Genomic DNA, 14700 nt, shown 5'->3' with positions numbered 1-14700 from the left:
TTGTCATTTGTTTCTAGGTATTTTTTGATTTCCTCTTTGATTTCTTCAGTGATCACTTCGTTATTAAGTAGTGTATTGTTTAGCCTCCATGTGTTTGTATTTTTTACAGATCTTCTCCTGTAATTGATATCGAGTCTCATAGCGTTGTGGTCGGCAAAGATACTTGATACAATTTCAATTTTCTTAAATTTACCAAGGCTTGATTTGTGACCCAAGATATGATCTATCCTGGAGAATGTTCCATGAGCACTTGAGAAAAATGTGTATTCTGTTGTTTTTGGATGGAATGTCCTATAAATATCAATTAACTCCATCTCGTTTAATGTATCATTTAAAGCTTGTGTTTCCTTATTTATTTTCATTTTGGATGATCTGTCCATTGGTGAAAGTGGGGTGTTAAAGTCCCCTACTATGAATGTGTTACTGTCGATTTCCCCTTTTATGGTTGTCAGTATTTGCCTTATGTATTGAGGTGCACCTATGTTGGGTGCATAAATATTTACAATTGTTATATCTTCCTCTTGGATCGATCCCTTGATCATTATGTAGTGTCCTTCTTTGTCTCTTGTAACAGTCTTTGTTTTAAAGTCTATTTTGTCTGATATGAGAATTGCTACTCCAGCTTTCTTTTCATTTCCATTTGCATGGAATATCTTTTTCCATCCCCTTACTTTCAGTCTGTATGTGTCTCTAGGTCTGAAGTGGGTCTCTTGTAGACAGCAAATATATGGGTCTTGTTTTTGTATCCATTCAGCCAATCTGTGTCTTTTGGTGGGAGCATTTAGTCCATTTACATTTAAGGTAATTATCGATATGTGTGTTCCTATTCCCATTTTCTTAATTGTTTTGGGTTCGTTATTGTAGGTCTTTTCCTTCTTTTGTGTTTCTTGCCTAGAGAAGTTCTTTTAGCAGTTGTTGTAGAGCTGGTTTGGTGGTGCTGAACTCTCTCAGCTTTTGCTTGTCTGTAAAGGTTTTAATTTCTCCATCAAATCTGAATGAGATCCTTGCTGGGTAGAGTAATCTTGGTTGCAGGTTTTTCTCCTTCAACACTTTCAATATGTCCTGCCACTCCCTTCTGGCTTGCAGAGTTTCTGCTGAAAGATCAGCTGTTAACCTTATGGGGATTCCTTTGTGTGTTATTTGTTGTTTTTCCCTTGCTGCTTTTAATATGTTTTCTTTGTATTTAATTTTTGACAGTTTGATTAATATGTGTCTTGGCGTATTTCTCCTTGGATTTATCCTGTATGGGACTTTCTGTGCTTCCTGGACTTGATTAACTATTTCCTTTCCCATATTAGGGAAGTTTTCAACTATAATCTCTTCAAATATTTTCTCAGTCCCTTTCTTTTTCTCTTCTTCTTCTGGAACCCCTATAATTCGAATGTTGGTGCGTTTAATGTTGTCCCAGAGGTCTCTGAGACTGTCCTCAGTTCTTTTCATTCTTTTTTCTTTTTTCTGCTCTGCAGTAGTTATTTCCACTATTTTATCTTCCAGGTCACTTATCCGTTCTTCTGCCTCAGTTATTCTGCTATTGATCCCATCTAGAGTACTTTTAATTTCATTTATTGTGTTGTTCATCGTTGCTTGTTTCATCTTTAGTTCTTCTAGGTCCTTGTTAACTGATTCTTGCATTTTGTCCATTCTGTTGTCCATTCTATCTCCAAGATTTCGGATCAACCTTACTATCATTATTCTGAATTCTTTTTCAGGTAGATTGCCTATTTCCTCTTCATTTGTTAGGTCTGGTGGGTTTTTATCTTGCTCCTTCATCTGCTGTGTGTTTTTCTGTCTTTTCATTTTGCTTATCTTACTGTGTTTGGGGTCTCCTTTTTTGCAGGCTGAAGGTTCGTAGTTCCTGTTGTTTTTTGTGTCTGTCCCCAGTGGCTAAGGTTGGTTCAGTGGGTTGTGTAGGCTTCCTGGTGGAGGGTACTAGTGCCTGTGTTCTGGTGGATGAGGCTGGATCTTGTCTTTCTGGTGGGCAGGTCCACGTCTGGTGGTGTGTTTTGGGGTGTCTGTAGACTTATGATTTTGGGCAGCCTCTCTGCTAATGGGTGGGGTTGTGTTCCTGTCTTGCTAGTTGTTTGGCATAGGATGTCCAGCACTGTAGCTTGCTGGTCGTTGAGTGAAGCTGGGTGCTGGCGTTGAGATGGAGATCTCTCGGAGATTTTTGCTGTTTGATATTATGTGCAGCTGGGAGGCCTCTTGTGGACCAGTGTCCTGAAGTTGGCTCTCCCACCTCAGAGGCACAGCACTGACTCCTGGCTGCAGCACCAAGAGCCTTTCATCCACAGGGCTCCTTAATTTGGGATGATTCGTTGTCTATTCAGGTATTCCACAGATGCAGGGTATATCAAGTTGATTGTGGAGCTTTAATCCGCTGCTTCTGAGGCTGCTGGGAGAGATTTCCCTTTCTCTTCTTTGTTCTCACAGTTCCCAGGGGCTCAGCTTTGGATTTGGCCCCGCCTGTGCGTGTAGGTCGCCGGAGGGCGTCTGTTCTTTGCTCAGACAGGACGGGGTTAAAGGAGCCGCTGATTCGAAGGCTCTGGCTCACTCAGGCCGGGGGGTAGGGAGGGTCGCGGAGTGTGGGGCGGGCCTGCAGCGGCAGAGGCCGGCGTGACGTTGCAGCCTGAGGCTTGCCGTGCGTTCTCCCGGGGGAGTTGTCCCTGGATCCCGGGACCCTGGCAGTGGCGGGCTGCACAGGCTCCCCGGAAGGGCGCGTGACCAGTGACCTGTGTTCGCACACAGGCCTCCTGGTGGCGGCAGCAGCGGCCTTAGCGTCTCATGTCCGTCTCTGGGCTCCGCACTTTTAGCCGCGGCTCGCGCCCGTCCCTGGAGCTCTCTCAAGCAGCGTTCTTAATCCCCTCTCCTCGTGCACCAGGAAGCAAAGAGGGACGCAAAAGTCTCTTGCCTCTTCTGCAGGTCCAGACTCCTCCCCGGACTCTCTCCCGGCTAGCCGCGGTGCACTAACGCCCTGCAGGCTGTGTTCACGCCGCCAACCTCAGTCCTCTCCCGGCGCTCCGACAAAAGCCGGAGCCTCAGCTCCCAGTCCCGCCCGCCCCGGCGGGCGAGCAGACAAGCCTCTCGGCTGGTGAGTGCCGGTCGGCCCGATCCTCTGCGCTGGAATCTGTCCGCTTTGCCCTCCGCACCCCTGTTGCTGTGCTCTCCTCCGCGGCTCCCAAGCTCCCCCACTCCGCCTCCCGAAGTCTCCACCCGCGAAGGGGCTTCCTAGTGTGTGGACACTTTTCCTCCTTCACAGCTCTCTCCCGCTGGTGCAGGACCCATCCCTATCCTTTTGTCTCTGTTTAGTTTTTTCTTTTGCCCTAACCAGGTACGTGGGGGGTTCCTTGCCTTTTGGGAGGTTTGAGGTCTTCTGCCAGCGTTCAGTAGGTGCTCCGTAGGAGTTGTTCCACGCGTAGATGTATTTCTGGTGTATCTGTGGGGAGGAAGGTGATCTCCGCGTCTTACTCTTCCGCCATCTTCCCGGAAGTCTCCCATTAACTCTTTAATTGTCAGAATCTGTGGTGGGATTCTGAAGTGTTTGATTCAGTAGAAGATTCATTAGGATTCTGATCCAGAATCTTTCTGATATTAGGAAATAATTAGACACTATATGTCATGGTAACTGCTAAAAGTTTACTTTTTTCTTTTTAAGTATTTTTCTTTTTCTTTTTCAATATGAGACAAGACTGTTAACATTTTAAAATCTCTCATAGGGCTTCCCTGGTGGCGCAGTGGTTGAGAGTCTGCCTGCCTATGCAGGGGCACAGGTTCGTGCCCCAGTCCAGGAAGATCCCACATGGCGCGGAGCGGCTAGGCCTGTGAGCCATGGCTGCTGAGCCTGCACATCCAGAGCGTGTGCTCCGCAACGGGAGAGGCCACAACAGTGAGAGGCCCGCGTACCGCAAAAAAAAAAAAAAAAAAAAATTCTCATATTGAGAAATAACTGACATACGTAGTATAAGTGCAACTATCTGTCATATATCAAAATAGATTGAGGCTATACATTGACACTTCTGTTGTACTGAGTGATGAATTTCCTTTGATCTGTATTGCCATATTGGGCCTTTGTGAAGCAGATACTAGTTTGAGGGAAAGACGCAGGATTTGAAATCAGAGAGCTTAAAGTCCTGTCTCTGTCAGTTTATTAGGTCTGTGACTTTGACCTTTTTTAAAAAAAATTTAATTAATTAATTTATTTTTTGGCTGTGTTGGGTCTTTGTTGCTGCGCGCAGGCTTTCTCTAGTTGCGGTGATCGGAGGCTACTCTTCGTTGAGGTGCGCAGCCTTTTCATTGCAGTGTCTTCTCTTGTTGCAGAGCACGGGCTCTAGGTGCGCGGGCTTCAGTAGTTGTGGCACACGGGTTCAGTAGCTGTGGCTCGTGGGCTCTAGAGCGCAGGCTTAGTAGTTGTGCCACATGGGCTTAGTTGCTCCATGGAATGTGGGATCTTCCTGGACAGGGCTCGAACCCGTGTACCCAGCATTGGCAGCGGATTATTAACCACTGCGCCACCATGGAAGCCCCGACTTTCACCTTTTTATTTATTTATTTATTTTTTGTGGTGCGCGGGCCTCCCACCGCTGTGGCCTCTCCCGCTGTGGAGCACAGGCTCCGGACGCGCAGGCTTAGCGACCATGGCTCACGGGCCCAGCCGCTCCACAGCATGTGGGATCCTCCTGGACTGGGGCACGAACCCATGTCCCCTGCATCGGCAGGCGGACCCTCAACCACTGCGCCACCAGGGAAGCCCTGACCTTTTTAGATTGTTTTCCTTATAAGTAATTTGAAAAGAATAATGATATCTGTCCCATAGAATTGCTATAAATATTAAAATTAAAAATGCTTTGTGATCTATAACATACCCTTTCTTACAGTGTTTTTCAGTTGTGACATTTGTTGTATTTTAGCCAGATAGCAATACTGTCCTTAAAGATTGCCATCATTTGGGTGAAAAGACTGCCAGCTTTTGGTTTGATGTATCAATTGTATTTAAGGCGAATATCCTTAGGTTTTTGCCTGCCTTTATATTTTCCCTAACAATAAATTCTTCACCTTATGAGGATTCCTCCTTTGCCAAAGTTAGAAATTGGTTAGACTTTATCATTTACATTCAGCTTCGTGATGTCATGTAAAATAAGGGGCGTCTAGAATCCAAATTGGGACCTAGCCTTTCTCAAAGTCACCGGTTCTCAATGGAGTAAGTACTTCCCCTATGATGTGCTTGGATCTTTGAGTGTGCACCTTTGGTTGCCACAGTGATTAAGGTGGGGTAGGTGCAGCATTGGCATTTAGTGAGCAGGACTCAGGAATGCCATACATCTCACAAGGTATGAGACAGTTCTGCATGAATTTTGAACATTTCCCCAGACCTTCTTAAGGGTGAAAAACCTGTTTGTACTTATCTGATCCTAGTTCTGTTTTACATTTAAACACAAAGTGGGTTTTTGCATGGCTTTAATAGACACTGAATTTTCCAGGAATGTAATTACTGGGTAAATGGAGAGCAAATTGTACTTTGTTTTGTTCAGAACTAAAACGAGTTGTTAACTGTTTTGGAAAATCATATTACCAATGGCATTGCCCCTTGTGGTATTTGATTTCCCAACACAGCTCATTTGTGTCAGTCTTCATTTGTAGCTGTCATGTTCATGGCATTTCTTTTCTTTTTTTCTTTTTTGTATTTATTTATTTATTTTGGCTGTGCTGCGTCTTAGTTGCAGCATGAGGGATCTTCATTGTGGCATGCGGACTTCTTAGTTGCAGCATGCAGACTCTTAGTTGCGGCATGTGAACTCTTAGCTGCAGCATGCATGTGGGATCTAGTTCCCCAACCAGGGATCAAACCCAGCCCCCTTGCACTGGGAACACGGAATGTTACCCACTGGACCACCAGGGAAGTCCCTGTTCATGGCATTTCTGTGTGTGGGAGCAAGTGTCTATTTTCTTATTAATATGAATTTTAGGATGGTTATACTGGTACATTTACATATTAAAATATTTTATTAAAAATTACTTTTTTCCCCTCTTATATTACATTAGGCATTATCTTTTAAAAAATTTTTATTTATTTTATTTATTTATTTTTGGCTGCATCAGGTCTTTGTTGCCGCGCGGGCTTTCTCTAGTTGTGGCAAGCAGGGGCTACTCTTCGTTGTGGTGCACAGGCTTCTCATTGCAGTGGCTTCTCTTGTTGCGGAGCACAGGCTCTAGGCCCGCAGTCTTCAGTAGTTGTGGCTTATGGACTCTAGAGCACAGCCTCAGTAGTTGTGGCGCACGGGCTTAGTTGCTCCAAGGCATGTGGGATCTTCCCGGACCAGGGCTCAAACCCATGTCCCCTGCACTGGCAGGCGGATTCTTAACCACTGCACCACCTGGGAAGCCCTAGGCATTATCGTAATTTTTAAAAACTGAGGATAGGTAAGTTACCTACTTGCGTTTCATTTCAGATTTATGCTTTCAAAACAAAAAACTTTTTTTGTTTTAGTGGGGTTTCAGGATGGAGCCTATATTTAATGGAAGTTTATGTCCCCTTTGCAGGGAGAGATAGGAGTTCCATGTTGACTTTCATTATTGATGTCTGTCCTTCCCTTTCCTTTTCTTCCCTCTCCCTTCGTTTTCTGTTTTCCCTTCCCATTATGAACTATTTGATATATAGATTAGAATATGGTACTGTGTATGTAAGTAATGAGGCATATAATGAAACCAATACCTGTAAACCCACCACCCAACTCAAGAAAAAGAACATTACCAATGTTGTTGGGATATTTCTCCTTGTTTTCCATCTACTTGTCTTTCCACCAGGGATGAAACTATTCAGGATTTTGTTTTGGAATGTTTACTTATCATTCCCTTCCTTTTTTTAAAAGTTTACCACATTTGCATGTATTTCAAAAATATATTGTTTAGTTTTATTTATTTTTTAACTCTAAAAATAGAACCATGGTGTATGTATATTCTTGCTTGCTTTGGCTAATCAACATTATGTTTTTGTTTTTTTGTTTTTTTGAGGTACGTGGGCCTCTCACTGTTGTGGCCTCTCCCATTGCGGAGCAAGGCTCCGGATGCGCAGGCTCAGCGGCCATGGCTCACGGGCCCAGCCGCTCCACGGCATGTGGGATATTCCCGGACCAGGGCACGAACCCGTGTCCCCTGCAACCACTGTGCCAGCAGGGAAGCCCTGTTTTAACCATTTTTAAGTGTACAGTGCAGTGGCATTCAGTACATTCACATTGTTGTGCAACCATCACCACCATCTATCTCTAGAACTTTATCTTTCCAAACTCAAACTCTGTACCTGTTAAACATTAACTCCCCATTATCCTCTTCCCTCAGCCCATGGCAATCTCCATTCTTCTCTCTGTCTCTACAAATTTGACTACTCTGAATATCTCATATACATGGAATTATACAATATTTGTCCTTTTGTATCTGGCTTTATTTCACTTAGTGTAATTTCTTCAAGGTTAATCCATGTTGCAGCATTTATCAGAACATTGCTTTTTTTTTAAATTTTATTTTTTTATAAAGCAGGTTCTTATTATCTATTTTATACATGTTAGTGTATATATTTCAATCCCACTCTCCCAATTCATCCCACCACCACCAACCCGCCCTCCCCCCCCACTTTCCCACCTTGGTGTCCATACGTTTAGAACATTGCTTTTTAAGGCTGAATAACATTCCATTGTATGTCTATTTGGAATAATATTCCATTGTATGTACATTTTGTTTATTCATTAACCTATCACTGGACACATGGATTGTTTCCATCTTTTGGCTCTTGTGACTAATGCTACTGTGAACATTGGTGTACAAATACCTGTTTGAGTCCTTCTTTCAATTTTTTTAGGTATATACCATATGGAATTGCTGGATCATATGGTAATTCTACGTTTAATTTTTTGAGGAATGGCCATACATTTTACTGGTTTTGTTTTACATCTATAATTTATTATAGATAATAAAAATACTTTTCCAAACCAATACTTAACTTGCCATAGAAAACATAGTACATATTGAACCTAATTTGCTTTTTATTGATCTCTAAGGGTTTGGGATGTATTTTCTTGTTAATTTAGATATGTAGGATATAGTAGATGGGAGAAATGATACACTAACCTCATGAGATATTCTACAGTCTACTTGCTCTAAAAATTTCTTGCATTATGTGTCATCATTAGAGGTTGTTGACGAGGATGCTGCCTCGGTTGGTATTCTGCTCTTTGTCTTTGCAGCCACTTTTGCCTATATCTCATTCCTTGAGACCTTTGATTACTTTTAATCCTGATCTCTTCTTTTCTATATCTTGTTGCTATATTTGGTTCCTGATTTTTTTTGTCTTTTCCATACCTTTATTCATTTCTTTTCCTTTTGTTTCTTTTCTCTGTTTCAACAAGAGCTAGATAAGGATCGAAAGAACTTATTTCTTCTGGTTTTAAAAAAATTAATCATACCATGTAATCTTTAATTTTTATGTACAGATTCTGTCCAGCAGTGTGTAAATTTTAGGCTTCCTTAAACTCTGAGTGCATAACTCTTCTGGACAGTTGAACTTGCTAGCTACCTAGGTGATAGTGGAGGATGTATTGATATACGTAGAGGAAGTATTAGAGTCATTTGACCTAGAATATAATAATGAAATACAGTAATATTAATAATGATGTAATGATTTGATTAAAATGTTGTTGAGTCTTATGAACTTAATCATGAACCTGCCTTGTGACCTCGATCAAATCCTTTAAAGTGTTATATTTTTCCTTTTTTAAGTTTAGGTGATCTCATATTTTAGCTTCCCTTACCTTAGGTAGAATTTTGCTTACATAGCAAATGGAAGAGCCAAAGAGTTAAGAGTTGGAGGACTTTAGGGATCATCTGCTATCTATTTTGTTCCCTTTACAAATATTTGCCTGGCACTGTTTTGGTTTTGAGGATACAATGAAGTCCCTGGCTTCATGGAGTTTACAATCTTTTATGAAAAGGTTAGGAAGAAACTATGTAGTCTTATTTAAAGATTCCTTATTTCATTTTGGTGGGTTTCAGTATGCTCAAAAGAAAAAGGATCTGGTCCCCTTATATGCCAGATAGGAAGTGAGGAACTGTAAAGCAGGAGAAAGAGACCCTGAATGAGTGAACAAGGACAGTGCCTCTCAAGTTTTTCTATGTGTATGAATCACCTGAGGATCTTGTTAAATTGCAGATTCTTAGCCAATAGGTCTAAGGTAGGGCCTGAGATTCTGCAATTCTGACAAGCTTCTGGGTGCTGCTTCTGTTACCAATCTGTGAACCACACTTTGTGTAGCAAGGAATTAGTGTATAAATAAGAGAAAAGAAGAATAGCCTGCTACCATTTTGAGAGGAGTGATTTGGGGCCATGCAGCACAGACTTGGAATTCTGAGCAGCACATCACTCAGAACTTGGCCTTGGTGAAGTGAAATGATAAGAGCTGTTAATGTTCATATACAAAGAAGGGGTATTAAGGAGGTAATCAACTGAGGTTGGATAGTGGGTGGGTCTAAAACCTTTGAAAAGATACTAGGCGGTGAAAGAGATGAGGATTTTCAGGTATGATAAAAGTAAATATCTAGTCAGAGAAACAAAATTTGTTAAGAGTTAGGTATTGACTAGGAGGACTTAGTTTGTAATTGGGAAGATTTTCTCTCCTCTTTATACTTAGTCTAATTGGCATAGTGATTGTAGTAAAAAAAAAAAAAAGTAAAAATAAGTGTTTGGCTTTTTTTCTTTAAATAGTATAATTTTTCCCATAGGCATATTCTGTGTGGAGAGTATGTCAAATTTCTTTGTTTGGGCTTCCCTGGTGGTGCAGTGGTTGAGAGTCTGCCTGCCGATGCAGGGGACACGGGTCCGTGCCCCTGTCCGGGAAGATCCCACATGCCGTGGAGCAGCTTCGCCCGTGAGCCATGGCCGCTGAGCCTGCGCGTCCGGAGCCTGTGCTCCGCAACGGGAGAGGCCACAACAGTGAGAGGCTCGCATACCGCCAAAAAAAAAAAAAATTCCTTTGTTTTACAGATCTGAATAAGCTTAAATGTGATTAAGTTGCCCTTCTCTGATCTGTTCCTCTGGTGACAGCTACTTGGAGCATAAGCAACCTGGGAATTCATTTATCTTCACAGAATTAACAGAAGACTCTTAATCTTGGATGTGGTATAAAATGTCCAGTGGGTATCAAGCATTTATCCATAGAGAAAAATTTGGCAAGCCAAATCTTTGAACCAGCAACCTTTTATTTAGTTTTATGAATTCACAGTGCTAGTGTTTCCAGTTGTGTTTTTAGAAGTTTAGATTTTTTTTTCCCGTTTCTGGTACTATTTTAAAAGTAACATATTTTCATGTATCCTCTTTAATATAACACCTAGTTTGTTCCAATCTGAAGATATTGGGGAATTACTACTAACATCCATAATTTATTATGGCTCTTTGTTTTAGTGTCATTGGAACATGTTGGTTTCCTTTTAAAATATTGGGTTGGCCAAAAAGTTAGTTTGGGTTTTCCGTAAGGAAAAACCCGAACGAACTTTTTGGCCAACCCAATAGTTATAATATTGTAAGGAGACTTAGTTATTGTACTGTTATGTAGGCAGAAAGATGTGAAATGTAATCATGGACAAAATCTCATTGTTCCTTTAATTTTATTGGTTCATTATGATTAAATGAACCACATGTCAAGTTTTTTCGCTAGTTACAAACCCAGTGCGATTTCTGGCATATTTGAAAAGCGTTTGTTGCACCTATTGTTATTTCAGTATTTCGTTCTCTTTTAACATAACTGTTAAAACTGAAAGTAAAACATTAAAAGCATTATAGTCTGTTCTAGAATCAGGCCAAGGAAGAAATTAAGTAAAACACATTATAGGCTAAAAATATATTTGCAAATTACATCTGAAATTGTTTTGTTAGAGCATCTACTGGAAATGAAATTCATCTGTTCTTATTCTGTGGGTTTTAAAAAATGTAGTTATCTGGGGACTTCCCTGGTGGTCCAGTGGGTAAGACTCCTCACCCCCAGTGCAGCAGGCCGGGGTTCGATCCCTGGTTGGGGAACTAGATCCTGCATGCATGCTGCAACTAAGACGCCTGCATGCCGAAACTAAGATCCGGCTCAGCCAAAATAAATAAGATAAATAAAAAATAAAAATGTAAATATCTCAAAGTAGGTGTCCATACAAAATAAGTTTCTAACGTTTTCCAGTTTTTAACCCAGTTTTCCTTTAGAACCATACAAGCCTTTCCTATATATTCTGAAAACTCAAGATAGTAATACCTGGAAATGTAATTGAAATATGAAATAAATGAAAAAGTAATGTAAATGTAAAGTAAATGAGAAAGAAAATACAGATAAGTCTAATACTGAAATAATTAAATTTAAGAATAAAATTAGGGTGTGACTTGTTAATATTACATCACCACGTTGGTGTGTAATTGAGCCTTTGAGGGCAGGAACTATATTATATATTTGTGTTTAGCGCACATATTAAAGGACTCTTTGTTTAGTTTTTTTTTTAAGACTCATTAGGAGCATATGTTTCTAGTTCTGGTAAAATCTGTTTTGTTTTTTCTTAAAGTTATTTAGTTAAAGAAAAATAAAAAGAGGAGTCTGGAGTCATGCAGCCTGATTTTTTTTCTTTAATCCCAACCCTACTGCTTAGTAGTTTTGTGATGTTGGAAGTAACTTGACTTCTCTGTGCCTCAGTTTTTCTGGTTATAAAATCATTAATAGTCCATTTCATAAGTATTGTTGTTAGGATTAAGTGAGATAATTAATCCACGGAAAATGCTTTGAAGAGTTTTGGCACACAGTAAGTATTCAATAAATGTTAGTTGCTGCTAGTCTTTTTATTTGGGAACACCACTATTGCATTGTCTATGATGAATTTATTTTGCTTTTTAAAACAGGCATGCATATCCAGGTTCTAATACGACAGGTTTGGGTGCTTAACATATACACTTAAAATTAGTTTTGAATAAAAATCTTAAGAATTTTTACTTTCAGCTACTATAACTTTAATTCCTGTATAAAAAAAGAGAGAGAAGCCATTCATTCAATAAGTCATTTTTTCCTAATAAACTTTATTGATACCTGTTCTTTATAAGGCATTGTACTAGGTGCTAGGAATGTAAAATGGAGCAAACTTGGGTGTGTCCTTCAGTTGTTCAGAGGCTAGTAGAGAAAGGTACCACTGAGAGTAAATCAGTGTTGTAAATAACCCCTTTTGTGCCAGCTCATTAATACATGATACATTTTTATTTTGTCTTCAGGAAGGTATATAAGCCAAATTTGTGGGTGGATTGGCCCTTTATTTTTAGCATCTTGTCATATTTACCACAACTCAGTGGTATCTGTAATCATTCCTGTTTTGCAAATGTGGAAATTTGCAAATTGAGGTTCAAAGAGGTAGTTTCCTCATACAGCTACAAAACTCAGTCCAAAATCCTACTTAATTTAAAAACTCATTCATTTTACTGTTCTACCTCCTGTATGTTTGTCGTAGGTACAAGACCTCTCTTTGAAGACTTAACCCATTAAATTGTATTTGAGGTTTATGTGTCTGTTTTCCTGTTAGATTGGGAGATTTTTTTAGAGCAGGGACTAGTCTTAAGTATTTCTGGGGCCCCCCCAGCAACTAGTAGAGTACTTGTCACATATTAGTTACCTAATAAAAGTTGAGTAGTGAATGAATATGTAGAATGTTAGAAGTAAAAGGAATTTTAGAGCTCATGTAAATATTAGACACTAAATTTCTAAAATACAATTTTTGATTGTTTACATAGGGCTTCAGCTTTTGATTTTGCCTATTTAGGGTATTTAAAACACAACTACTACTGTCTATCACATCATCTCATAAAAGAAGCCATTTTAACACCAAAAAAGTAGGAAAGGCAATCTCATAGTAAGCACAGTTTGGTAACTTTAAACCCATCTTTTTGGTCATGGCTGGTACCTGTTCAAGAATTAGATTTCAGGAACTATTATCTAATGCAGTCCTCTCCTTTTAGAGATGATGTATCTGAATCTAGAGAAGTATCCAAGTTCTTACAGCAAGGCAGAATGACCACTGAGTTTAGAACCCAGATCTTCTGACTCTCAGCCCCAAATTTTGATCCTGTCCCCTCAGTCTTCATCACATGCTGAGATTAAGGCACAATTTGTGCCTTCACTAAGATCATATAGCTGTTAAGAAGTAGAGTTGGACTGAATCCATGTTACCCAAATCCATTTTAGCGAAACCTGTGCATTCACTTCCATGTAATTTTAACCTACTCTAACAGCTCCCATTCAGTTGTAGAGATGGAATTATAAGTGATTTTAAAAAGATGTCTATATTTAGCGTTTTCTTTCCTTGAAAATTTCAGATTTGGGGCTTAAACAACTTCCAGGGAAGAAGGCCAGTGCAGCTGCTGTTGCAACCCAAGATTTTGATCCACATCCATAGATTGGAATATTGGTGGGCCAGCCATCCTCAGACACCTCACTGAGGACAGGTAAGTGAAAGAGATAAGAAGGATAAGAAAAGTAGAATGAGTGCTAATACGATTCCTTCCTATTTCTTGTTAGATGCAAACAGTTGACTGCCTTTAAGAATTTAACCCTTTATCCTGTTAAAAACAAAGCATTTGGAATTCTAGGTGGGTGGGCAAAACATTTTCTTGATTGTAAAATATGTGTCAAAATGTTATCAGTGGTGAAACTTAGGGTAATTAAAATATTTTTCTTTTTGTATGTTTTTCCAAATTGTATTTATGAACTTGCGTTAGTTACCTGTTGTTGCATAACAAAACACTGGAACTTAGTGGTTTGAAACACATCAGTCATTTATTTTGCTCATGAATCCACAATTTGGGCAAGGCTCGCTTGGTGGGGACAGCTTATCTCTGTTAAGACGTGGTGTGAGGTGGGGTTGCTGGAGGGAGGGTGGTGGCTCAATGGCTGGGAGCTAGAATCATTTTTCTTTTAACATCTTAATTGGAGTATAATTGCTTTACATTGTTGTATTAGTTTCTGCTATATAACAAAGTGAATCAGCTATACGTATACTTATATCACCATATCCCCTCTCTCTTGTGTCTCCCTCCCACCCTTGAATCATTTGAAGACTTGCTCACTCATGTGTCTGGTGGTTAGTGCTCTCTGTAGGCCAGAACACTTGCAGATGACCTCTCTTTTTGGCTGCTTGGCTTCCTCACAGCATGGTGGGTTCCAAGCGAGAGCATCCCAAAAGAGCGAGGCGAAGTTACATGGCATATTTGACTTAGTTTTGGAAGTCACCTAGTGTTACTCTGCTCTTTTTTTGTTGGTTGAGGTAGTCAGAAAGGTCCACCCAGGTTCAGAGGAGGGGCTGGACATAGACCCCACCACTTGAAGGGAAGAGTATCAACATCAATTTATAAGAGCATATGGGATGGAATCTGCCATTGTAGCCATTTTTGGATGATATAATCTGCCACAATTTGTATTACTTTTAAGATAAAGAATATAAACATGGGTATAATAAATGAAAAACTGGTATATTTGCAGGAAATTATGGTGTATGAGTCCAATAAGAATTTTTTGTGCTCTTGTCTACTAGAATATGATATTGAAAATAAGATGCCCAAACAGGAAGAAGTGAAATAGATTTTGAATTTTCTTGCGTATCAACAAAGCAGCATACTGCTATAATCAAAAGTAGAGACAAAAATTTATACAC

General features: G+C 40.1%; 1 protein-coding gene across 14 annotated transcripts in view; it reads left to right on the top strand.

Annotated features, from left to right (window-relative positions):
- The window catches only part of NUMB (NUMB endocytic adaptor protein), a 182544-nt gene that overhangs the window by 25364 nt on the left and 142480 nt on the right, over positions 1-14700 (top strand). For 12 of the 14 annotated variants that reach the window (XM_033438274.2, XM_033438310.2, XM_033438095.2 and 9 more), the window contains exon 2: positions 13367-13495. The gene's annotated coding sequence lies outside the window, so the exon portion shown is untranslated. Of the gene's footprint in view, positions 1-13363; positions 13496-14700 lie in introns of those variants that run through there. The other 2 variants (XM_049706523.1, XM_049706522.1) reach the window with 1 other exon arrangement.

Source organism: Orcinus orca, chromosome 2 (assembly GCF_937001465.1).
Source record: "Orcinus orca chromosome 2, mOrcOrc1.1, whole genome shotgun sequence".
NCBI lineage: Eukaryota > Metazoa > Chordata > Mammalia > Artiodactyla > Delphinidae > Orcinus > Orcinus orca.
This window is presented reverse-complemented; position numbering and strand designations above follow the sequence as displayed.